This window comes from Rhinolophus sinicus, chromosome 16 (genome assembly GCF_057876585.1).
Source record: "Rhinolophus sinicus isolate RSI-liver-muscle chromosome 16, RSI-T2T, whole genome shotgun sequence".
Classification (NCBI taxonomy): Eukaryota; Metazoa; Chordata; class Mammalia; order Chiroptera; family Rhinolophidae; genus Rhinolophus; species Rhinolophus sinicus.
Genome location: NC_142516.1, coordinates 97,639,113 through 97,665,393, shown reverse-complemented (window position 1 = coordinate 97,665,393; position 26,281 = coordinate 97,639,113). Strand labels below are relative to the sequence as shown.

The 26,281-nt window shown below is 40.7% G+C and overlaps 1 long non-coding RNA gene and 1 pseudogene across 1 annotated transcript in view; one reads left to right on the top strand and one right to left on the bottom strand.

Annotated features, from left to right (window-relative positions):
- The window catches only part of LOC141571071 (uncharacterized), a 188,200-nt gene that overhangs the window by 17,791 nt on the left and 144,128 nt on the right, over positions 1-26,281 (bottom strand). The gene's annotated exons all lie outside the window — the stretch shown is intronic.
- On the top strand, positions 3,264-4,551 carry LOC109449812 (nucleolar RNA helicase 2 pseudogene; annotated as a pseudogene).

Below are 26,281 nucleotides of genomic sequence, written 5' to 3'. Positions count from 1 at the left end.
ACTCTGGGACTTGGTTTGTTATTAAATTCTATTCTCTTCTGTATAACCTACTGTGCTTACCAGAGCATTGGCCTCTGGAGGGACACTGGTTCCAAAATAAAGCTGCTACTCACTCTATCTGAACCTGTGTGTCAGGACTTTGTTCCCCACTCGTGTTACGAGTACCACGCAGGGACGTAGGGCCCTGCCAAGGGGTTAATGTCCCCTTGGCTTTCAGGAAGAGACTGAAATGTGGCGACTGCCCTTCCAGGTGCTCGCAACATCTCTGCAGTTCTCATTTTCCTCTAGTTTAGCCTTTTGTTTTAATCTTGAATGCTAAAATCTTTCTATTTCCCCTTTTAGACCCCTAACCTGATATGGGAAGCAGAAATACTAAATGCGTCTTCTTAAGCTTAGAAGTAGAAGATACTATTTCAGGTTGGAACAGTCAGCATCTTTTTCTCTGAAAAGAGGAAAAGCCTGTGATTAGGGGAGATGGCATTGCAAGTTGGGGCAGATCAGACAAATAAAAATCCAGGTGGCAGAGAGGCTGAAATCAATACAAAATAGAATTTTGTGATAACATGGGGCTTTTGTTTATTAAAATGCTTGTAGTACTTAGTTCAGAATATTGTGTGGATTTATTTCTGGGTTCTCTGTTCTGTTCCATCGATCTGTGTTTATCCCTCTGTCAATTATCTTGATACCACAGCTGTGTAGTGAGACTTAAAATCAGGTAGAGTGATTCCTCCAACTTTGTTCTTTTTCAATACTGTTTCATCTATTCTAGGTTTTGTGCCTTTCTGCATACATTTTAGAGTAAGCAGTCTGTGTGTAAACAAAACCTTGCTGGATTTTGATAATAATTGCATTAAATCTACAGATCAATTTGAAGTTGAAGTGTTTTCATACATATGAAACCATTTTATCCTCTGGGAACCTAGGGTAAAGTTTCCATATTGACAACATACGCACACACACATAAAATCCAACGAGAGATGGTCAGGTTTCTCCACCAGCTGAAACAGGGAAGACTATAGAGTGAGTCAGAACACCGGTTTAAAAAGGAAACTGAGTAAGAAGGAAAGCACTGTACTGGGATTCAATGCTACATCCCAAGATCCCAGGTAGGATGTCAGCATCACGATGGCCAGAAGATAAACCAGGTCACTTCATGGGTTATCATCAGTCAGCTTCGACCCTAGAAGCTCACATCAAATTTTTTTTAGACTGAAGGAACCACCTGAAAACAGCAATTGCCTTTATTTTCCTTGGCCTATAATTTCTTTTGGATTACATGGAAATCTCATTCAGATCAGTATATGGGCAAAGCAGTGCTCTCACACTCCAAATCCATGAATCAAATAAATAAATAAATAAATAAATTAATTAATTAATTAATTAAATAAAATAAAACTTAGGCAGTGGAAAAACAGTACATTACTAAATTTCCTGTTTCAAACTAATACAAAGTACTGAAAGCTCCATAATATTAGTCTAATAACCTTGTATTATTGGTAGTTTATTACTATTGAATAATTACTAACATGATCCAATACTTAATTAATATAATCTATTATGAAAAAGGACAATACTTTGATGGAAATGTTAAATGGTGGAGCCTCTTTGGAAAAAAGTATGGAGGTTGCTCAAAAGGTTAAAAATAGAATTACTGTATGATTCAACAATCTTACTTCTTGGTATATATCCAAAGGAATTGAAAGCAGGGTATCAAAGAGATATTTGCATGCCCATGTTTATTGCAGTATATTTCATAATAGACAAGATATAGAAGGTCAGAAACATGGTGGCTTGAGAGATGCCCCTTAATCTCTCCCCTTGAAGTTACAAGTTAAATAGCTATAACTCAACAAAGGATTCCCTATGCAACACACAAACACATCTGAGAGATCTGTGCATCAAAATATCTGAAAGTGGGTGAACTGGGGTGGACAGGGGAGGAGGAAAGAGAGAAGTGCAGAGATGGAGGCTGCCAATGCAGCCCAGAGCTCACTGCAGTCCCGGGAGACGGGAGGAGTGAGGTGCACTGTCTGTGGTCCCAGCAATTCTGCCGGCGTGATCGGCATATGACATGCCTGAACCTAGCGACTGGGCAGAGACCTCAGGGCAAAGACCGAATACAGAGAGCTACAACTGTGGCCTACCAGCTCTCACTGCCAGGCAGAAAACAAAGCCATGGATCCTGGCCGCCTCCTCTACCCTCACAGTGTTAGCAGCAGACCCCAGAAACAACAACAACAACAACAACAACAACAAATAAACAACGGTAGCAGTGTCAGATAAAAGAGCAGAATATGCACAGCCCTAAGAACTGAAGAGACAGTTCCTGAGTGGCAGGCTTACACTGCAGCTAATTCCAGTGACAAGGGAGGAGCTTTAGGGGCAAAGCAGCTGTGGTTTGGTAGTCGCCATTACTCAGAGGAGAACAAAGCCACAAACATCCCAGCTGCCTCTCCCAGCCCGCACCCACAACCAACCTTTCAGAGCTGATCCCAGCAGGGGCACCCAGGGCTGCTGAGGTGCACAGCTCTGCATCTGGCTGCAGGGGCAACGCTGGAATTTCAGGGGCTCAGAACCCCACTGCCCATCACATCCTCCACAGGCGTGGTGCCCTGAGACCAAGGCAACCTGGTCACAGAGGAGATGCCCTCTTCCCCAGGAAATCCGCCACCATGCGAGAAGCTGGAACAGGGCAAGAGAAAATAAAATGCTCCAGTGCTACATCGGGAAAACGAAAGATTTCTTCATATTAACCTGCTACAGAATTCACTGCCATAGATGCCCAGGAAGAAAAAATAATCCATTAATTACTCTGAATAGCTAAGGAATAAGGAAGCTCAGAAATAAAATGAAAAGTTTTCAGAAAATAAACTTAAAGACTTGCAAATATGTGACTTAAATGACAGAGAATTCAAGATTACAGTTTTGAAAAAACTCAGTGATATGTAAGAAAACTCAGATAGGCAGTAAACTGAACTCAGAAATAAAATTAATGAACAAAATGAATATTTTACCAAAGAGATGGAAATTTTAACAAGGAACCAAATAGAAATTCTGGAGCTGAAGAACTCAATAAAAGAGATGAAGAATGAAATAGCAAGCTTAGGAAATAGAGCTGACCAGATGGAGGAAAGAATAAGTGATATCAAAGATAGAAATCTGGAAATGATGCAGATGGAAAAGAGAGAGACTTGAGGGTTAAAAGAAATGAAAGAGGCCAAAGGATTACGCTGGTCTCCTCCTCGCCACGTGGTGGATGAAATTGGTCGCTCTACACAGTCCATGCATACAAGAAAGATTCAGAGGACAATCCCCAAACATTGCTTTTTTGTACAACTTGCCCTCATTGGGTTTATAATGTTGCTAAGAAATACATGAAATCTACATATGAACAGGTGGACCTGACTGGGAAAAAGACTCAGAACACGGCAATCACTGTGCAGCATCTGGCTGTCAAGCGCCGCTGGACTCAAAGAGCAGCAGTTATTGGGGACGTGATCCGAGTGTACAGTGGTTTTCAAGGATGCACTATCAACTATCATCTGTGAAACCAAGAAAGAAGCCCAGGACTTGTGTCAGAATGTGTCCGTACAGCAGGATGCCGAGTCATTACGTGGAGACACTCCACAGAAGCAACGGGAAATCACCCTGAAAGGCTTCAGAAACGGTGATTGTGGAGTTTAGGTGGTAACCAACGTTGCTGCGCGTGGGTTACACATGCCTGAGGTGGACCTGGTTATATCAAGTTCTCCTCCAAAGGATGTGGAGTCCTACATTCATCGTTCTGGGTGAATGGGGAGAGGTGGAAGGACAGGGATTTGCATCTGCTTTTATCAGCACAGGGAAAAGTATCAGTTAGCATGAGTGGAGCAAAAGGCCAGAATTAAATTTAAACGAATAGGTGTTCCTTCTGCAACAGAGATAATAACGGCTTCCAGCAAAGATGTGACCAGGCTTTTGCATTCTGTGCCTCCCACTGTCATTAGTCACCTTAAACAGTCAGCTGAGAAACTGATAGAGAAGAGGCCATGGAAGCCCTGGCAGCAGCACTGGCCCATATTACAGGGGCCACATCAGTAGACCAGCGCTCCTTGATCAACTCAGATGCGGGCTTTGGGACCATGATCTTGGGGTGTTCAACTGAAATGCCCAACATTAGTTATGCTTGGAAAGAACTTACGGAGCAACTGGGTGAGGTTATCGAGTCCAAAGTGAAGGTCTTTCTCAAAGGAAAGCAGCGGATGCTTTGACGTCGCTACTGAAACAATAACAGAAATACAGGGAAAATGACGTGATTCATGGCGTTGGCAGCTCTCTGTGGCCACGGAGCAACCAGAGCTGGAAGGACCACAGCAAAGCTACCAAAGCTTCAGAGGACAGCGGGACGGCAATCAAGGTTTTAGGGGCCAGCAGGGAGGAAATGGAAGCTTCAGGGGCCAGCGGGAAGGAAATAGAAACTTCAGAGGACAGCGATCAGGAGGTGGCAACAGAAGTAACAGATCCCAAAACAAAGGCCAGTAGCGGAGTTTCAGTAAAGTATTTGGTCAGTAATTTGAAGTAGAGGATTTACATGGCAAAACAACTGTGCTTGGCAACATAGAACTGAGCATTTTTTTTCATACAAAGTTAAAAGCACATCGTGTTTCCTTCCTGACCACTTGCCCAGGCCCCATCTCTTCCAGAGAGACAAGCCTCATCTAAATGATTTCATCTGATGATTGTCATTTATAACTTGATAGCTACTTGTGTCAAGTCTTCCTTTTGAAAAGGTGTATGAATTTATTACATTCTAATGCATTCTCTATAGATTATAAGGAAAAATCAAGCATGTATCTGTCTATACACTTTAAGCTGACCTGTCTTTAAAATTAAGTGTCTTTTAATAATGTTCTTAAATACCTATGAGGAATACAGCAATCTCTGGAGAAGTACTTTGAGAAGTCAGGTTTAGTTCTGTAATTGGCATTCCTCGGCCACCTGCCTAATAATTACTCCCGTGGTCCTATCCTATAATATGTCTTCTGAGAATTAATACTGAGTGATGTTTTGCAGCAAGATTTCAAACATAACTGGGATGTAGTAAGTTTATGCCAGCATATACTCTAGATCTGGAGGGTGGTGGTACATTTGATAGTAAACAGATAGATTAGCCATCCTTATGTGCATTTTGATACATTTTTAACTTCTCAATAGAAGGTGATTCATGCCTCAGTGACTTCTTCAAGGATTTTATATATCTATATACACACATAATGAAGTATTTTAATAGAAAGCAAGTGTCTTTAAGGAATTCCAAAATGTATAAGATGGCCCCATAACTTTCTTCATAAGGAAGGAGGCTGGATAAATGGGGATTGATGATGTACTCCACTTCCTATTGGAAGTTTAACATTATTTACCAAGAAGGAATTAAGGGAAGGAGTCCAGGGGCAGAGATTTTTTTCAATGCTGAGTTAAAAAAACTCACTGAAAATATTTTTTACATGTGAGCAGGAAACACTGATGTCTGCTGAGAGCAAAGAGAACAAGGGAAGATATATGATAAAGTGTTCTTTAAATGGTGGAAACTTAATGAATCAACGTTTCTGGAGGTTAATTTCTAATGGGCAAACTGGGGTTTTTAGGTAGAATGGTCCAATTTAGTTTCTCAAAGGCCCAGTTCCTGTAGCTACAATATAGTAATCTATTTTCATTAGACTGCTACTCCATTAAAAGGTTTTGGCTGCTTAGAGACTTTTTTTTTTTAAGACAAACTATGGTTATTTTAAGTTGTTGCTTTGAGGAAACTGATAGCCTCTAGCCAGATAACTCTGAGTACTCAAATATTCTCTGGGAAACTTTCTGCATGGTGCAGCAGCTTAAGAGTGGTATTGTCTTCTCACCTTCGTTCCTGTAAATTCTGTACTGGGAATCTCAGGAATAAGCCATGATGGGAGAAGTGAAACTACATGGCCTATCTTGTTTTCATTATATTATTTTGCATAACAAATCTTTCTAGGCCCTGATGTCTCTCACTTAGTTGAGTCTATACCTACCTGCCTTTCTTGATCACCTGGGAGTATTAGGGGATCAGAGAGCCAACTTAACTCTGATTCTTGAGGCAATGTTCTTGTTCTGTTTGGACTTCTCTTCTATCTGAATCCTGATTGCATGTTTGTTTCTCTGTTCTCAGAAATCCTCTTGCCTTTATTCCTTGATCAGCTTGTCAAGTGTAATGCTTTTCCTCCTATTCCTCATGGCTTCCCATCAAGCCACAGGGATTTATGGGAAGTTGTTGGAAGACAGACAACTCATGTGTCTTGTGTATTACAACATATTAGATTCTACTTTTGCTCAAATACTAAACATACGTTAATAACAACCAAAACATTTCACAGTTTGGATAGGAATGAGTACTTTACCAAGCAGATAAAAAGGACACGGTACCTGTTGTTTCGGAAGGAACAGGTAAACCTTGATGTGGATTAGCCTAAAGAAAAATAATCAGGCGTATATCAAGGGTAAAGGGGAAGATTATTGGATGTTTCACTTTATGCAACTTAATTGTAAGGAAAACGGCTGTTTTAATAAGTAGGGTTAAAGTTTCTCCTGGATCCCAGAATTCAGACCATATTTATAAATGTATAATTCAGCTATTGCTTAGTTTAAATGGGATTGTTGGGCTAGCCTGGGAAATGTTACCATTTTTACTATTTTCTACTGAGAAAATATTTTCCAATTTATGTATCAAATAAGTCAACGAACTGTTGAAATACAACACAATTTTACATTGGAGTCATTTGTGCGGTGGTTTCTTTACAATAGTACATAAAATGTTTTTACTATAAAATTGAGTTAATGTATAAAATACTACTTTATGCCATAATAAATATATTAGTACTTAAAAAAGAAAGGAAGGAAGGAAGGAAGGAAGGAAGGAAGGAAGGAAGGAAGGAAGGAAGAACTATCTGACTCCATCAGAAAGAGCAATATAAGAATAATGGGTGTACCAGAAGAAGAAGAGAGGGAGAAGGGAACAGAGAATCTAGTCAAACAAACAGTTGATGAGAACGTCCCAAAACTATGGAAAGAACTGGATCCTCAAATCCAAGAAGCAAACCGAACACTTAATTACCTCAATCCCAACAGGCCTTCTTCAAGGCACATTTATATTGAAACCATGAAAAATTAATTATAATGAAACTATGACAAAGAAAGAATCCTCAAGGCAGCCAGGGGAAAAAAGACAGTAACCTACAAAGGAAAGGCCATTAGATTATCATCAGATTTTTCAGCAGAAACTCTACAAGCCAGGAGGGAGTGGAATCAAATACTCAAACAATTGAAAGAGAGAAATTACCAGCCAAGAATAATATATCCAGCAAACTTATCCTTTAGCTATGAAGGAGGAATAAAGATCTTTCCATGTATACAGAAGCTTAGGAAATTTTCCACCACAAGGCCTGCACTACAGGAACTACTAAAGGAGGTTATTCTACCTGAAACAGAAGGATAAAAAATTATGAGTAAGATTACTAACAGACAGAAAGAAGCAGGATAGCAACCCCTTCACACAATAGGGCACTATACACTTAAGCAAAATATAAAAGGTAAAGAAGATAAAAACATTAAAAAAAAAAGGAAAAGAAGACAATTTGCTACTGCAACTCAGAAATTATCTTACACAATAAATAGGGATAATCTGTGACAACAAAAACATAAAAGGTGAGGGAATAAAAGTCTGAAATTGCAAAGTGGAATGGAGATCAGATGCATGCTGAAGAAAAAGGACTATTGCATATATGAAACTTTATTTTACATAAATTTAACGATAATCACTCAAAAAACAAAAAATCCAGAACTGAGACACATAACATTAAAAAAGATGAAATGGGGGGAAAAAAATCATAGAATGCCACCAAACTAAAATAACAGACAGAAACACAAAGGCAAAGAAACAATGGAGACACTGAGCTACCAAAAAATAAGAGATAAAATGGCTACAGAAAATCGTCATATATCAATAATTACCCTAAACGTAAATAGACTGAACTCATCAATAAAAAGACACAGAGTAACAGACTGGATCAAAAAACAAAACCCAACTATATGCTGCTTCCCAGAGACACATCTCAGCTACAAGGACAAATATAGACTCAAAGTGAAAGGGTGAAAAACGATACTCCAAGCAAATGACAGCCAGAGAAAAACGGCTATATCCATATTTATATCTGATGAAACAGACTTCAGGATTAAAAAAGGCAACAAGAGACAGAGATGGACATTTCGTAATGTTAAAGGGGACAATACAACAAGAAAACATAACACTTATCAATATATATGCTCCCAATCATGGAGTGCTAAAATATAAAAAGCAACTATTAACAGAACTGAAAGGAGAAACTGACAAAAACACAATTATAGTACAGGACCTAAATACCCCATTGACAGTTATCGATAGATCATCCAAACAAAAAATCAATAAGGAAATATCAGTCTTAAATGACACATTAGACCAAATGGACATAATTGACATTTACAGAGCAATTCATCCTAGAACAATAGACTATATATTATTTTCTAGTGCACATGGAACATACTCAAAGATAGACCATATGCTGGGACACAAAACTAGCCTCAGCACATTTAAGAAGATTGAAACCACACTAAGCATATTCTCTGATCACAATGCTTCGAAATTGGAGATCCACTGCAAACAAAGGAGGGAAAACTCACAAACGTGAAGATTAAACAATATGCTACTGAAGAACAACAAGGTCAAAGAAGAAACAAAAAAGAGAGATCAAAAGATACATAGAAACGAATGAGAATGAAAATACATCCTATCAAAACTATTGGGACACTGCGAAAACAGTATTAAGAGTGAAACATATCATTACAGGCTGATCTCAAGAAACAAACAAACAAAAAATCCCAAATATGTAATATTACATCTGATAGAACTAGAAAAAGAAGAACAAATGAAACCCAAAGTCAGCAGAAGGAAGGAAATAATAAAAAATTTAGAGCAAAATTGAATGAAATAGACAACAGAAAAAATTAATGCAAGAAAGAGTTGGTTCTTTGCAAAGGTATATAAAATTACAGACCCCTGACTAGATTCACTACAGGAATAAAAGAAGACACAAATAAACAAAATCAGAAGTGAAAGAGGAGAAGTTACCACGGATACCACAGAAATACAAAGGATCATACAAGAATACTATGAAGGACTACATGCCACCAAATTCAATAACCTAGAAGAAATGGACAAGTTCTTAGAAATATGTAACTTTCTTAGACCGAATCACGAAGAACTGAAAAAAATCTAAATAGGCTGATCAACAGTAAGGAAATTGAAACAACGTCTCCAAAGCAAAAGTCCAGTACAAGATAGCATCAGAAGTGAATTATATCAAACATTCAAAGATGATTTAATACATATCATCCTCAAACTCTTCCAAAAAATTGAAGAAGAGGCAATATTTCCTAACTCATTTTATGACACCAACATTACCCTGATACCAAAACCTGGTAAGGATAATACAAGAAGAGAAAACTACAGACCAATATCTCTGATGAATACACATGCAAAAATCCTAAACAAAATACTAGCAAATCTAATATAACAATACATTAAAAAGATTATACATCATAGTCAAGTGGGGTTCATTCCAGGGACAGATGGATAGGTCAACATATGCAAATTGATCAATGTGACACACCACATAAACAAAATAAAGGATAAAAATCATATGATCATATCAATAGATTCAGAAAAAGCATTTGACAAAATCCAGCATCCATTTATGATTAAAACACTTAATAAAATGGGTATAGAAGGAAAGTATCTCAACATAATGAAGGCCATATATGACAACTCTCAGCTAATGTCATAATTAATGGTGAAAAACTGAAAGTTTTTCCTCTAAGATCAGGAACAAGACAGGGATGTCCCCCGTCATCACTTTTATTCAACATAAAATATTAGCCGGAACAATCAGACAAAAGAAAGAAATAAAAGACATCCAAATTGGGTATGAAGAAGTAAAACTGTCACTTTTTGCAGATGACATGATTTTTTTTATATAGAAAACCCTAAAGACTCCACCAAATAAACTATTAGAAACAGTAAAAAAATACAGTAAAATTGCAAGATGCAAAATCAATGTACAAAAATCCACTGCATTCTTATATACTAACAATGAAATTTCAGAAAAAGAAATGGAAACACACACACACACACACACACACACACACACACAACCAGTTTCTTTTGCAATTGCAACAGAAAGACTAAAATACCTAGGAATAAACTTAACAAAGGTAAAGGTCCTATACATTAAAACTGTAAGACATTCTTAAAAGAAATTGAAGATGAAACAAAGAAATGGAAAGACATTGTGCTCATGGATCAGAAGAATAAGCATAGTTAAAATGGCCATATTACTCAAAGCAATATACAGATTTAATGCAATCCCTATCAAAATCCCAATGACATTTTTTAAAGAAATAGAACAAAAAATATCAGATTTGTATAGAATCACAAATGACCCTGAACAGCCAAAGCAATCCTGAGAAAAAAAGAACAAAGCCAGAAGTATCACACTCCCTGACTTTAAATTATACCACAAAGTGACAATAATCAAAATAGCATGGTATTGGGAGAAAAACAGATACACAGGCCAATAGACTAGAATTGAGAACCCAGAAATAAACCCACATATACACAGGCAGATAATTTTTGACAAAGAAGCCAAAAACATACAAAAGAAAGCCTCTTCAATAAATGGTGCTGGGAAAATTGGAAAGCCACATGAAAAAGAATAAAACTTAGACTGCTGTCTGTCACCACATGCCAAAATTAACTTAAAATGGATCAAAGACCTAAACATAAGACTGAAACAATAAATTCCATAGAAGAAAGCATAAGTACTAAACTTATGTACCTTACGTTCACAGAGGACTTTATGAATTTGACCTCAAAGGCAAGGAAAGTAAAAGCAAAAATAAATGAATAGGACTATAACAAACGAAAACGCTTAAGCACAGCAGCACAGCAAAAGAAACCATCAACAAAACAAAAAGGCACCTAACCACATGGGAGAAGATATTTGCAAACAATACCTTTGTTAAGGGGTTAGTATCCAAAATATTTGAAGAACTCATAACTCAACAACAAAAAACTAAACAATCCAATTACAAAATGGACAGAGGACTTGAACAGACACTTCTCCCAAGAAGACATACAAATGGATAACAGATATATGAAAAAAATCTCAACTTCACTAGCTATTAGGGAAATGCAAATCAAAACCACAATGAGATATCACCTCACATCTGTGAGAATGGCTATTATCAACAAGACAAGTAACAACAAGTGTTGGAGAGGCTGTGGAGAAAAAGGAACCCTCAAACACTGCTGGTGAGAATGTAAATTAGTGCAGCCACTATGGAAAACAGTATGGAGGTTCCTCAAAAAATTAAGAGTAGAATTACCATATGAACCAGCAATCCCTCTTCTGGGTATCTATCTACCAAAAAAATCTGAAAACATTTATCTGTAAAGATATATCTACCTCTATGTTCATTGCAATATTACTCACAGTGGCCAAGATGTGGAACAACCAAAGTGTCCTTTGATAGATGATTGGATAAAGAAGATGTGGTACATACTGGGGGTGTCAAAAAATATATACATATGACTTGTATTCATGTTTTGTTATCAGTATATATTGAGTATTACAATTTTAATACAGTTTTTTCCTTTCTTAAAAATGTGTATACATTTTTTTGGCACCCTCTGTATACACAATGGAATACTATTCAGCCATAAAAAGGTGAAATACTGCCATTCACAACAACATGGGTGGATTCTGAGATTATTATGCTAAGCGAAATAAATCAGACAGGAAAAGTTGACAACTAAATGACTTCACTCATATGTGGGGTATAAAACTGAAAGCAACAAATTAATAAGACAAAAAAAAAAAAAGAACAAAAACTCATAGCTACAACTACAGTTTAGTGGTTACCAGAGGGTAAGGGAGAAGCGGGGTGGTGGTAGAAAAGGGAAAAGGCGATCAAATATATGGTGATGGAAGAAGAACTGACTCTGTGTGGTGAATACACAATGCAATATATAGATGATGTATTAGAGAATTGTACACTTGAAACCTATATAATTTTACTAAACAGTGCCATGCAATAAATTTAATAAAAATTTTAAAAGAGCAAAAAAAGATGGACGCAACCCAAATGCCCACTGACAAAGGAACAGATAAGGAAAATGTTATATATAATAGAATATTATTCAGTCTTAAAAAAGAAAGACATCCTGTCTTATGCTCAAGTCTATCTCATGTATGTCGAGCATATTATGCTAAGTGAAATAAGTCACTCATAATAAGGCAAAACTGTATAATTCAACTTGTATGAGTATCTAAAATAGACTCACAGAAACAAAAAGTAGAATGGTGGTTGTTAGGGGCTGGGGCAGAGAAAATGGGGTGGTGTGTCCATTGGATATTCAGTTTTGCAAGACAAGAAAGTTCTGGAGGTCTATTGCACAACAATGTGAATATACTGGGGGTTCCAAAAAAACAACAACACACACACAAAAAATGTATACACATGACTTGTATTCATCATTTATTATTGGTATATATTGAGTATTACAATTTTAATAGTGTTTTCCTTGCTTAAAATGTGTACACATTTTTTTGGCACCCTCTGTAGTTAGCACTAATGAGCCATACACTTATACATGAAAGTAGTAAATTTTATGTTATGTGGCTTTTTTACCACAATTTTTTAAAAAGGACAATAGTAGTTATACTGAGACTCAGAGTTTTCTTAGTTATAAGAAGGAAGATTGTAGGTTTAGCCTTTAAATTTTGTTATCACCATATAAAATGAATCTTATTGTAGACTGGACAGAGATTATTTCCAAATTTGCATTGGGAATTGATGCAAAATATACACCACTGTGTGTGAAGCCCAAAAGGGAGAGTTATTTAAAATCGATTAAATTTGATGTGGAATAAAACCTCCAAAAGCTGTAATTGAAAGTGTCAGAAACAAGTAACATTTAATCACAGATTATACAGAAGCATAAATTTCTGTGGGTTGTTTTCTTCAATCAAATGTACATTTTAATCTGCCAAGACTGTTCATCACTTTTGGCTGCCTGGTACCAAGCAGCTCGTCAGAACTTATAAACGCAAAGCACTTCCATAAGGAACAGGACATTTCCTTTACGCATAAAGATGATGAATGTTTAATTAGAGTACTTCAAGATAGCAAGTGTCTGAGAGTGATGAGATTAAAAGAAAGGGCATTTTGTCTATCTATATTTCTTTAGTTACTAAATGTTAAAAATTATAGACATTTAAGCCCATAAAAGAGCTTTAAAGGCCACTAAAATGTAAAACTTTTCAGAAATGGATACTTGCCAAAGGAGAGAATCTGACTGGATATATACTACGGTTGACACAGGAAGCCGTGAGATAGATGAACACTCTTCAAAAGTTGAGCTGGGAGAGGACGCTTATGATCGTTTGAAGGACCTGAGAGGACAGCAAAATTCCAAGGAGAAAGGACCCCCCTATAGCTGCAGATTCGGCAGTTCTCTCAGCTAACTAATAAACTCCAACTTCTCTTCACAGCTGTCCAGGAATTGCTTTCAATATGACCAGGTTCTGAAGCAAGTCTTTTACCAGCAGCGCAGAGGGCAGCTGCTGTACTTCTGACAAAGTACAACCACACGTGCTTGTTTAGGTCATGGCAGTAAGTTGTACCTTGTTCTCTGTGTGTGTTTATTCGTATTCTCTCTCGTGATTCAAGTGCCACCGGTTACAAATGTCATAGGGAGAATAGTTGCAAATGTGGGTGAATCTGTATGAAGAAGAGAGACCTTTCCCAGAACATGCATGTTTGGCCAGCGATGACAGTGACACAGGTTTAAATGTTATGGCGATTAAACATTTTACCACAATATGATGGCTGTACATTTCCCCAAAAATGTTGTAAAGGATTTGAGCCTGTCTGTACGGAGTCAAGGCACAGAAGATGTGGCATAAATTGCTACCGTTCTTATTTGGTGGATGAGAGAGCAATTCCTTGGGAATAGCCAATGTAGAGACCATAACATCACCAACACGCATGCTCTCGAATCTACTTAGGAAGCGTCATACCACTGCCTGAGTGATCCAGATGGGAAGGAAATCACACCTGTCCTCCACAGAGAGACACAGATACACAAAGGATCAGAGAAAAGTATCGTGAAGATTCAAGAAAGACTCAATTATTTCCTATTAGAAATTATTTCATACAAAGTCTTTTTTTTTTTTTTTTTGCTGTTGGGAATCTGTCTGTATAGGGTCAAAAACTATGATACATTTCATGAACATAAGAATAGTAATTAATAACTCCCCAGTTCCATGATAATGGTAAGCTGAAAAATCTTTTTACTTTAGCACCAGGGTAGCATAAACGGTACTCCTAAGTTGAATATGGTGTGGTAACTGTAAGCGAGACCAGAAAGGCCCAGTTAGAAAGTAGGATTCCTGGGTAATAAACATTGCTCCCCGCTCCCTCGCTCAGTCCCACAGCCTGAGTGACAATGAGCTTATCACATCGCTTCTCTCAGTAACAGCGCAGGTCAGCTCAGACAATAGCAGACTTGGGCTGGGGTGGGGGGCAGTTGTGTAGAGCATATAAAATGTATCATGTATGTTGGATTGAGGCTTGCAAAACAAGTTGTTTACTAGTAGGGACAGGACTATGGCCGCACATGTGTGAGACTGACAAGAGTGAAGTGAAAAACATGTTTTTGTGTGAAACTGAGCGTAATAAAATTGAGTGGTGAACATGTTCACCAAAACTACTTATGGTTATCACCTAAGAAGCAAACAAGTCCAAGGCGAAGAGGATAAAAGCAGAACTGCAGAGCGATGCCGTGAGGAGTCCGACGGGGCGCTCCGGATAAGACCCTCTGCGAGGCTCTGAGCGAGTCACTCAGGAACGATCCTCTGAGGCGTTCCTTCATCTGGGCGATCCGACCATCCTCTGTGAGGTGGAAGCCGAGATATTCCAGGCCTCTCCGAAGCTCTTCCTGACAAGACCAGCTCGCCTCAGACCCGTCATGGGCCCAGTCGTCTCTCCCAGACCAGGGACCTTCTCCACCTCTATTGACTCTAGGACTTGGCTCGTTATTAAATTCTATTCTCTTCTGTGCTTACCAGAGCATTGGCCTCTGGAGGGGCATTGGCTCCCAAATAAAGTGGTTACTCTATCTGAACCTGTGTGTCAGGACTTTGTTCCCCACTCGTGTTACGAGTACCATACAGGGACGTAGGGCCCTGCCGAGGGGTTAATGTCCCCTTGACTCTCAGGAAGAGACTGAAATGTGGCGACTGCCCTTCCAGGCGCTCATAACAGCAGTGTAAGCAGAGTTCAGCAGAGTTTAACCTTGGTTGCCTGGGGTCTAAGATGTTTCTGGCCCATCCAAGTGAAAAGGTAAAGGAGGAGCTTGCGTGTGCACATGGAGACTTCACGATGGCGCTGTAGCCGGGACAGAGCTGGGTACACTGAGGGCAGCTGACGTTGCCACAGTGGATGAGATCAAGGGGGAACCATGCAGTGTGAAGAGAAGAAGTGGAGAATGGCGCCTTAGTGCTGGAGTTTGGGTTTTCCCAGGAGCGGATCTGAGAGTTTGTGCTCAGAAGTTGATGGGGGATGGCACTCAGGAGCCACACCTGCGGAAGTGGTGTTGCGGAAGCAGGATTAAGGAAGAAGTTGAGCTGCAATGCGCCGCCCAGAAGGTCTCTCCAGATGGGATGACCTGTCAGACCTGTCCTATATTCGGCCAAATGACCAGGCCTTTATACCCTGCCTTAATCAGTCAGTCATTGGATGCGAGTGTCCTAGGAAGGGGTGGCCCTCACGTGAGAGCCCTCTCTGCAGCTGAGGCCACACCAGGCTGAGCTGAAAGCTGTCCCTTGTCTGTACTCCCAGCAGCTTTGGTAGCAAATCCCTCCAGCGGGGGATTCGGGAAACACATGTTCACGTTCACCACACTGAGAAATGCAGACATGTAAGAGGTGAGCAGAGAAGTTACAGAGAGCAGGTAGAGAAGTAGGACAATAAATAGTTGTGCTGTGTTGGAAGTGTTGCAAGTCAGAGGGAGAAGGCGGGAGTATGGCCAACTGTGCTGTTTTAAAAAAGCAAGTCAAATAAGGACCAGCAAGTGTACATAGATACCCGGAGTTCATAGCAGCCAGAGAAGTCCTGGCTTTAAGGAGCCACAGTTTTTACATGAGAATGAAGGACTAATGGTCCCAAATGGCACGGAATGGGCAAATTTTCCTAAAATAAATGTTAGCCCAAATCTATGTGGATAGGCCAAGTGCACTCAAAATTCAGATCCAGTGTCTTCTAGGGGATGTCAGGGTTGAGCTAAGGCGAGAGGTGCAAGTGGTTTCCCATAAAGAAGGTGAGGAGGTCAAAGATTTGGTTTACCACCTTACGTGTTTCGAAGCAGGACAGGAAGGCTGGGAGGGGAGAGGAGGGGAGGGAAGGGGAGGGAAGGGGAAGGAAGGAGAGGGGAAGTAAAAGAGGGGAGGGAAAAGAGGGGAGGGGAAGGGAGGGAAGGGGAGGGGAGGGTAAGAAAGTGATGGGAAAGGAAAAGGAGGGGAGGGGACAAAATGAGCGCAGTAGTTCTGCCCCAGCGACAGTATTCACACAGCAGCTGTGGCGTGAGATTACAAGGAGGGGTGGGTGCGCCAAGGGGCTGTTGACGCTGTGGATGGGAATGTGTGGCAGGGTGCGAGTCTACAGCCTCCAGACTGTCAAACCACTTGTCCCAGAAGCAGGCCCACTCTAAGGCAGGCGCAGGCCTCTGTGGAAGGAGTTAGTAATTTTGCTCGGTTGAGGGTGTTTCGAGGGATGTGTAGCTCCGGTGACTGACAACTGGAATAACTTGCTACCAGGATGCCCCACAAACATTAAATTCAGCAGCAGCCCTCAGTAGATGGGTGGCATACTTGGAAGGGCTATTTGTAAAGGGCTATCACAATTTCAATGTTCCTTGTTCTTCTTTCCCTCTTCCTTAAACAATAAATATTTACTGAGAGTTTACAGTTCCAGGTAGCTGTCCTGGAGGTTGAGGATGCAGAGATAAATAACACACACCCTCTGTCCTCCAGATGCTTGAAGCACAGTGATTCCAGCATAGTTCTAGCTGTCAGGAAAAACGCTATGTGACAGTCATGCAAATGAGCGCTCGCAACCTGGAATAAGTCGGAGCCAGTCAGCTATCAAGCAGCTGATCAGTAAAGAGTTTAATAAAAGTTGAGAAATATCCCTCGGCGCTGTTTCCCACATATTTCCTACTTCTGCTGCTTACTGCTGTCAGGTGTAACACTGCTAAGATATTAAGTGAGGAAAGGACAGTGAAAATTCAGTTGGTGACAGACTTTTTAGGGAAAATGCTTGTGTAATTATTATTCTGTCCACTGAAACATCAGTCTGTGAGAGCAGAACTTGCCACCTGTTTTAACCACCTACCTCCCGGGCAGACTTGCCACCCCGCAGGCTGGGAGGAAGGCTTAGCTGTTATGGAGGCCGGGTTCTTCTCTGCCTGTCATGGGTCACGCCCAACTTCCTGTTCCATCCTCCCTGCTACTTTCACATCAGCTAACAGGTGTTGGTAGAACACTCCAGGCTAAGGTCTGGTTTGGGGACCCCCCACAAAACAATCCCAGGCTGCCCCTGTCCCCACAATCCAGTCTCCTCTCACCAAAACCAGGTTCTCATTAGTGTATAATTGGCTCTAGCCTAACCAACAACTTTACAAGACGTTTCAGCCTCATTACCAGGACAAATATGAAATTGCTATAATTTATCCTTAGACATTACTGAGCGCCGGGTCGGACCTGGGAATTCTAGATGAGTAAGACATGGCCCCTTTACTAAAGAACTGAGGAGGGGAAATGAAAACATCAACGAAACATTCTCTGAGAGCTAAAGACAGTGCTTAGAGAATAAGCACGAGACATGCACAGAATCATTCCATTTACTTCTTTCACCAACTAATACAAGCCTGGAAACAGTTAACAGCTAATGACAACCTTCTCCCTATTATCATTGGCAGGGTCCAGGTGACTATAAACCAAACCCTATTTTCACGCTTATATACACAGACAATAGACATATGTGCATACGTTCCATTCATTCACATATGCGTAGTAATCATACATATAGAGATGCTCAATTCTGAAACATAAGGGTATTAATATCTACATTTCACTTATTAGATAAATATTTGTTGAGCCTCAATTCTGTGCAAAGATCTGTTAGACACCAAGAGATACAAAGATGAATTAGCCACAAAGCTGTCTTTAAAAAAGCTTTGAATACAAAAAAGGGAGATAAGCCTTTACACATAAATAATTAACTTTTTTGGACAGTTTTCTCCAAATCTGGAAGGCATATTAGGGACGTACTGACTTAAAATACAGGTTATGTGGCATCATGAAAATTCACTTAGGGCAACCTTGGGAGATGCCTCAATCAGATAGGCTGTCTTCCCAGATATTAGCTATTTGGAGCCACTCAGCATTTAACAGTACTTCGATTTTTTTAGGGAGAACTGTGATATTGTGATTTATAACAAGAAATATATATTTGGTCTTCATACTGTTTCTGGCACAGAGCTCCGAAAACCTTGGAATTTCCTGAGTAATAAGACCAACAAAAGTGTCTTGATGGTCATAACAAACCCCTCTCTACGTCACTTGGGTTTATGTCAATGAGGTGACTTTTAGAAAGCACCTAAGGATGGGGGCTGGTTGCCAGGGGAAGAAACCATGAGATTAGAGAGTTGGAACTTTTACTCCCGTTCTCCCTGAACTCTGGAGTAGGGAGAGAACATGGAGGTGAAATGGATCACCAATGGCCAATAATTTAATCAATCATGTCTATGTAACAAAGTTTCCACATAAACCCCAAAATGCAGGGCTCAGAACTTCTGGGCTGGTGAACACATGGAGGGGCTAGGAGAGTGGCACACCTGGAGAGGGCAAGGGAGTTCTGTGCCCCTTTCTCCACAGCTTGCCCTACCTGTCTCTTCCATATGGCTGTTCCTGAGTTAGATCCGTTTATAATAAGCCAGCACTCTAATAAGTAACATGTTTCTGAGTTCTGTGAGCCTTTACAGCAAATTAAGGCACTGGAACCTCCAATTTATAGGCAGTAAGTCAGAAGCACAGGTGACAACCTAGACTTGGGATTGGCATCTGAAGGGGGGTGAAAGGGGCAATACTGTGGAATGAACCCTTAACCTGTAGGATCTGATGCTATCTCCAGGTAAATAGAGTCAGAATCGAGTTAATTGCTTGGTGATGTGAAGAAAAGAAATGCTACACTCTGGAAATACTGGAGGGGCATTATCCTCTCCTCCTTTGCAGGCAGTCTGAGCAAGATGGTAAATCAAGGTTCCAGCCGTGTCACAAAGGAAGGGCCTCTCATGAGTGTTCCCACCCCTCTGAGAACAGCCAGAGGCAGGCAAGTGAACCAAACTGAGCTAATCAGCCCCTGTCTCCCAGGACTTCGAGTCTTAAGTAGAGCATCCCAAAGAGGCGGACCTTACTGAACTTGTGTCATTTCAGTGGCCGATGTGAGTGACAATGCCCTGCCTGTCCCAGCAATGGGAGCTATGGTAGGTTCCTGGTCTCTGTTTCATGCCTGGTTCTTCTGCCTTTCCTGGCTTTCTGAAAGCTTCCTTACCTTAAAAAATAAATCACCTTAAAAAAAAACCCATCCAACACCACTTACTGCTGCTTTCAACCAAAGAACACTAACTGATCCCAGCCATCTCCCAAAGGCAGCTAGAGGCCCACACAGCAGCTAACGGGGAGAGAAATACCCAAATCACTTATACACAGTGATTTCAAATATGACTCCCAAAGCCTAAGTCCTCAGGGCAGACATCCCAAATTGTGGACATTGCTTTGTGGCAGAGATGCTTATGACTTGGGCCTGTTAGGGTAGAAACAAGGATTTAGCTACTTAAGGACGGCTGATAATAGTCCTGGAAATGTAGGCGAAGTCAGGTGCAACGTAAGTAAAATTCAAATGGCAATGAGCTCACTGTCATAAGACAGGGACAGGTAACGTGCTATGAACTCCAAGGGGAGGGACTCTGTATACTTGAAGGAGCCATGGAGATGCCTCACAGCAGACAACATTGAGCTAGATGACCAAAGGAACATGTAACTGGGGAGTAAGAGGAGCAAGCATGTCACAGAGGCATGAAATTATGAACATTGCACAGCTAATAATTTAGCTTTGTTAAAGCTGAGGGGAGAAGGACCCTATGCAGGGAAAATGGCACCTGTCCTGCAGTCTCACTATGAAGCCACAATCCTCAGTCAGCCCCTCATGTCTCTCTGAGACCCCCTGAGTTACCCTCACTCCTCTGGAGCCCAAGTGTTTATAGCAAAGCTGGACCTATTGCAGGTGCTCTGAAAAGCCTGCTTGGTGAACATATGGATTAATAGATATAGGAATAGGAACAAGTCAGTGAATTCACTGACCTAACATTTGCAGACATGGAAGAAGCATGAGGAAGAGCCAAGTAATAACGAATTAGGTCAGAGCAATTTCATGGCTCAGCACTCGCTCTTTCCCACAGACCTCTGAGCTTTCTTTAGAGATTGAAACTCAGTTATTTTGAAATAGTCACGGTAAAGAAAGGGAGAGGACTTCAAAAGAAAAATGAATGATTTCATAAACATGGATCTCTACATTAACAGCCCTTTATGGACAATAAAAAGCCATAAGAAGGGGGGGAAAAAGAAGCTTAGGGTCAGTGATCAGGAACAGTGGAAAGTCAAGGCTGGAAAAGCAGTTTGTTGATAGAACTAGGAGACAAATGAGTTTCATCTGTAGTGTCTACTCTAATCAATAGTGTGTGTGTGTGTGTGTGTGTGTGTGTGTGTGTGTGTGTGTGAGACACTACAGGCCCAGGACTTCGCACGCCACCTTGCCTGTGATAGGCTTGGTGAGTGGCAGCTTCTTTCACCATTGCTTCTATCATTCATGCCTCGGTGAAGCATTTCCACTAATGTTAAAGGTTACACATGCATCCTACTTTTCTTCAATTATCATTCTTGTCCTACTTTAGAAATGTTTGTCATCATTTCCAAAACATCTGATTGAGATTTTGGAAACCAAACTGGACACAAGATTCTCTAGAAGCAGAAAATAATAAGTAGTTCTTCTCCACCATGGTAGATAATAAATGCCCAGTTCATAAATTCAGGGTGCAAAAGATGTAACCTTTTACCTTCTAAAGTTCACCTTAATTTTAACCGTATTCTATGAGCCCCTAACATGTGGTAGGTACTCAATGGCTGTTGACTGAGTGTATAAATGAAGGAAAAAAATGAATGAATAAATGAATTTGTTAGAACAAAACCAAAGGTCAGCAAGTCCGACTTCCTACCTATTGCATTGATTCTCTCTGGCAATGAGTCATCCAACTCTTTTAAACCATCCTAGTTTTTCTTTATTACCTTTGGAAAGTATACTGACATCTTAGTATAACTGTGGGCAATATGAAAACCATGTGTCCTAGTCTTCTAAGCTAGTTTGAATTTTAAACATTCTATCAGATCACAAATTACAATTTTTGTTTCATGAACTGTGATCTCTGTGTACTATTCTAGTGTTACTTTCAGACCCGGCCTATTCTCATACTTTGGATTTTCTTCCTTCCTTGTTCATGCTCTAAAGTTTGGGAAGGAAGTAAAGAGAGAAGCTGTCCATGAAAGAGATATCCCAAAGCTATCTTGAAAGGCAGTTTTTGCAATAAGCTTCTATTGCTCTGAACACAACCCAGATATGCAGGGAACTGAGCCAGCCACCTGCATAGCCTGTGGGTCAGAAGGGGAAGAGGTCCCAACAATACAAGGAGCAGAGTCGGCTCAGGCCAAGAGCGGTTGTGCACTAATGAATGCTCCACCTTAAAATCAGGGGTTGTTACTGGGCAATTGTAAATTGATAACTACGCACCTCTGCATGAATGACTCAACATCTGTGACCTTACTCAGCCTTTGATTTGGAGATGTCCAGTAACAGGGGTAAGTAATCAAGGCCTTGCTAAGTCAAAAATATTGAACCAATGAAAAACACTTAACTTGCGGATAGTTTTCAACTCTGCCGCATGGTTCAGCCCATGCTTTTTAAATATGTGTGACTTGTAAATGGGTTTCCACACATCTCTTCACTTCCATTAAGCAGGAGACCAATGCTCTTCCCAGGTGATTCTGGGTCATTCCAAACAGCCTGGGAGCAAACACCTTAGATTTGAAGTGTCAAAAGTTAAATTTGCAACCTGCCTAGGACCTCCTGGTGGCTCTCTTTAGAAACTCATTTTTTCTTTGAGATATAATCAGAATACATATTAACCCCAAATTACAACTGTCACAAAGATGCCAAGAGATTCCCAATGTCACTGAGGCATTAGCTGTTCTCTCTCTATTTCTTAACTCAGATTTGTTTCCTTGGTTCCGCTTGTTTCTCCTAGGAGAAGGAGTCATAAGGATAAGGGCAAATAGAGAAAGATTATAGATGTGAATTTCCCAATTATAGGTGAGAATTTCCTCAAATTTAGAAACATCCAGCTCTTGTCTTCAGTTACATGATCAAATTCTGGAATTTCAAATGCTAGAACTTTCTCTTTAAGACAGTCTACAAAGTAGGCAGTGAGGGTTTACAAACATCGAGGGCTCTGAGCAGATTCTGTCAAGGTATTATTCTTTTTAAACTACCTATTTTCTGTTTTGTAGCACAGTGTTAAAATGATTGATGAACAAATAAGTTCATATTGGTTGAGGCAAACAACGCTTACCCAGTTGAACCAACTATAAATCACACATCATTTTGTAACATTAAATCTTTTCCCTGTTGCAAAATAAATAAATAAATAGAATAAATAAAAAGCCATACACCCACAATTTTTTATGACGGGACAGAGGGAAATTGGTGAATTTTGCATCAATCAAACACTGCTGAATTTTTTTTTAAGAAACAATTCCCAGCCCAAAGGCCTTGTAACAGTGAGCTGTGAGTTAGATGTCTCATTCCTCCTTCCTGGGTTACTTCCAGAAACATTTGCAGTAGGACAAACACATCTTTCATCCTTAAGACACTTACAACTGAAGATGAAAAAAAGTGCAATGCACCGTTATCAGGATACTAACCTCATTCGTCTTGGAATGCTGCTGAGGTAGCTCTTGGCTTTGGTATAGGAAAATTTTCAAGTCAATTCCATGCACATTCATTACGTACGGCATTTTAAGGCTGTGCAGCAAAGATACAGAGATGAATAAAACTTAGTATAGCGCATGTGCATTTTATTTTACAGGTGGGGAGAGATGAGAGATAGGCAAGGAAGAAATGATGATCCAGTGTGATAAATGCAAGGATACATGCGCATACAAGAGACAGAAAAGAGTTCCCGAGGGGTGGGGGTTCTCACCTATTGGAGTGGTCAGAGACTGACTGCCCAGAGGAGATGATGCCGGAACTGGACTTTGAAGAATCAGTAGTAATTTTCATGCTAAAGAACTTGGGTGCAGCACTCAAGGGGAGAGGGGGAAACATGTGCAGAGCCCAGCACAGGCTGATGAAATATAAAGGAAGGGGTACAGAGATCTTTCATGATGTAGTAGGAGGTGACACAGGATGGAGCACTTATGACATGAGGACCCAGGGACATTTGTTTACAGATCTTCCAAAAAGAAGCCAGAGTATTCCACTCTCCCTTTTGAAATTTCCCTGACCTTTGTCCATGTGAATTGTACCTACCAGATTGGAAAGGCTACCAAATGTTAAAGGCAGAACTATTTTTTCCAAATAAGTATATTTCTTTTGCTCAAAGGCTTTCTACCAAACTGAACATCAATGTGGCCAAGCAGTTACGGTTTTGCCTTTAGAGTCAGACAGATCTGAGTTTAAATCCTGTCTCTGCCACCTAGTATATCCTTGCAAATTAATTAAACCTTTAAGTTTCCATTTCCCCACCAGTATAAGAATTAAATAACATGCACTTATCATTCTGTCTGGAGCGTAGTATCAGAACACAAAGCTACTGCTGTTATTATTATTGTTGTTTTTATTGGCAGTCTCCTAGCATAATATTGCTTAAGTGTCAATTGGATAAATAAACTTTCTCATTATAAATCCCTTCCACTAAGTTGAATGACAAGTAGATTGGATACTGGGTGGCGGTGGGGGGGCAAGTAGTGCACCTGGGAGCCTTGAGATGTACTAAGGAGAGAAACAACAATGGTCCGGAAGATAGGACCCTACTCCCCACTTACCCTATCACCTACTTCCAGTGGGAACTCTCTCAGGCACCTGAATGATTAAGCAAAACAGCCCAGCAAGTTTGACAGATAGTCTCATAAAACCCTGCTGTGTGCATATGGAAATCGTGGCCCCTCCCATCCCAGAGGCTTGCATTGGGAATCGGGAGCCAGATTTCCCCCATACTGCCCTCTGCAGACAGATTTGGTAACCTTGAATCTTAAATCCACAGAGTACAGTGAAAATAGCTTTATAAGCAAGATCTGAGAATATTTATTCCCTCAAGAAATATTTTCTTAAACAACCTGAGCTATTCATTTAATCTTGCATCTTAGAAGAAATTTGGAAGTTGAGGTGAAAGTATCCTAATGGGAATATCAGAGCTGATCTCTAAAGAATTAAGAATTTCCTCAGATTAGAGACGGAAATGCCTCAGGCCCCTGTTCCAACAGGAGAATTGTTTGTTTGTTTGTAGATAAGGATCTGCTACCCACGAGATTACTTTGGAGTTTTTACAGTGGTAACTTTCATAATTTCTATTTTGAAAAACTTGCAAGTCTTATTACCTAGAGGATACCTGGATATCTGTCACAGAGATGAAAATGCCTTTATCAAAACAACCACCATTGAGAACCACCTGAGTCTAGCTGAACAGAAGTCCTATCACTAAGGACATCAGAAAAAGCCAAGTTGAGAATGGGCGGAGACACAGAATGGTCTGGTCCCACACCTGCATGTGGTGGTTAAAAATCAGGAGAGATACCTCAGCTGCAGAGGTCCCTCACCAGGCTCCCAGCCCAGGTTTCCAGTGCTGAGAAGGGAAGTCCCCACAACATCTGGCTGTGAAAACCAGCAGAGATTGTGGCTGAGTAGGATGGAGGGAGGATGGAGTCCCAGGTGACCTCTTCAAGGGCCTGTACATGGACTTACTGCCTGACAGACTCACTTGCTCTGAGATCCACTGGTGGGGCAGCAGCTCGAAAGGCACCAGGGACATAGAGGAGGAACTGAATTTCCTGCATTTAGAGCGAGGGCTGGAGAGGTAGGTTCCTTCTAGACAGAAGTGCTGGCAGAAACCATTGTTCTTTTATTGAGCCCTCCCTCAACCCAGTGTGCAGACACATGCTAACTCCATATCTGTGTCTCCATCAACCTATCTAACCCTGTTCACCCCACCCTAGTTTTTCCATGACACCCCACTAAACTTTCAGGCCCACCCAAGTCATTTCCAGTGGCTTTTCCAAACAAATGGCCTGTCTTGGTTCATGGCCTGTCTTGGTTCATGCTTTAGACATTCCCAAAAATCTCTTAAAGCCCCAAACAAACATCATCTGGCCTCAGCACGCCCCACACCTCTTGCTAAGCAGCCACAAGCCCAGAGCTAGTGGCTGCTGGCCTCAGTCTGCAGCTTAGCCTCTCCCAGGCACCCCGAAGCCCAGCACAAATGGCAGCCATCTGCAGATCACTTTGTAACTCATATCAAGTGGTCCTGGGCAGAGCACAGGCAGAGGCTAACCTTGGTCTATACCAGAGACCTTCCCAAGAGGCCCTAGAACAAACAGACCCAGTGTCCCGCTTCAGATGACACCAGAGCACCACCTAACCACCTCCATAAAAGACATATCCAAAGAGGAGACTGGACAGGCACTGGAGCCCTGCTAAAATGAATCCTGCTCCATAGGGTCAGCCCTGCACAACAGCTCCTCCACTGTAGCCAAAGCCAGTTTTCACAACCAACCACACTAAATGCTCCCAATGATGTGCCAATAGCAAGTAAGGGTCAACTGTAACAGGAGGGCACACACAACCTATATAAGAACACACTTGGAACATCCAGTTCAGGAGACCAGGGAGACTGTGACACAGGACCCCACAAGACACCTACTACATAAGGCCACTCCACCAAGACCAGGAGACATAGCAGCTT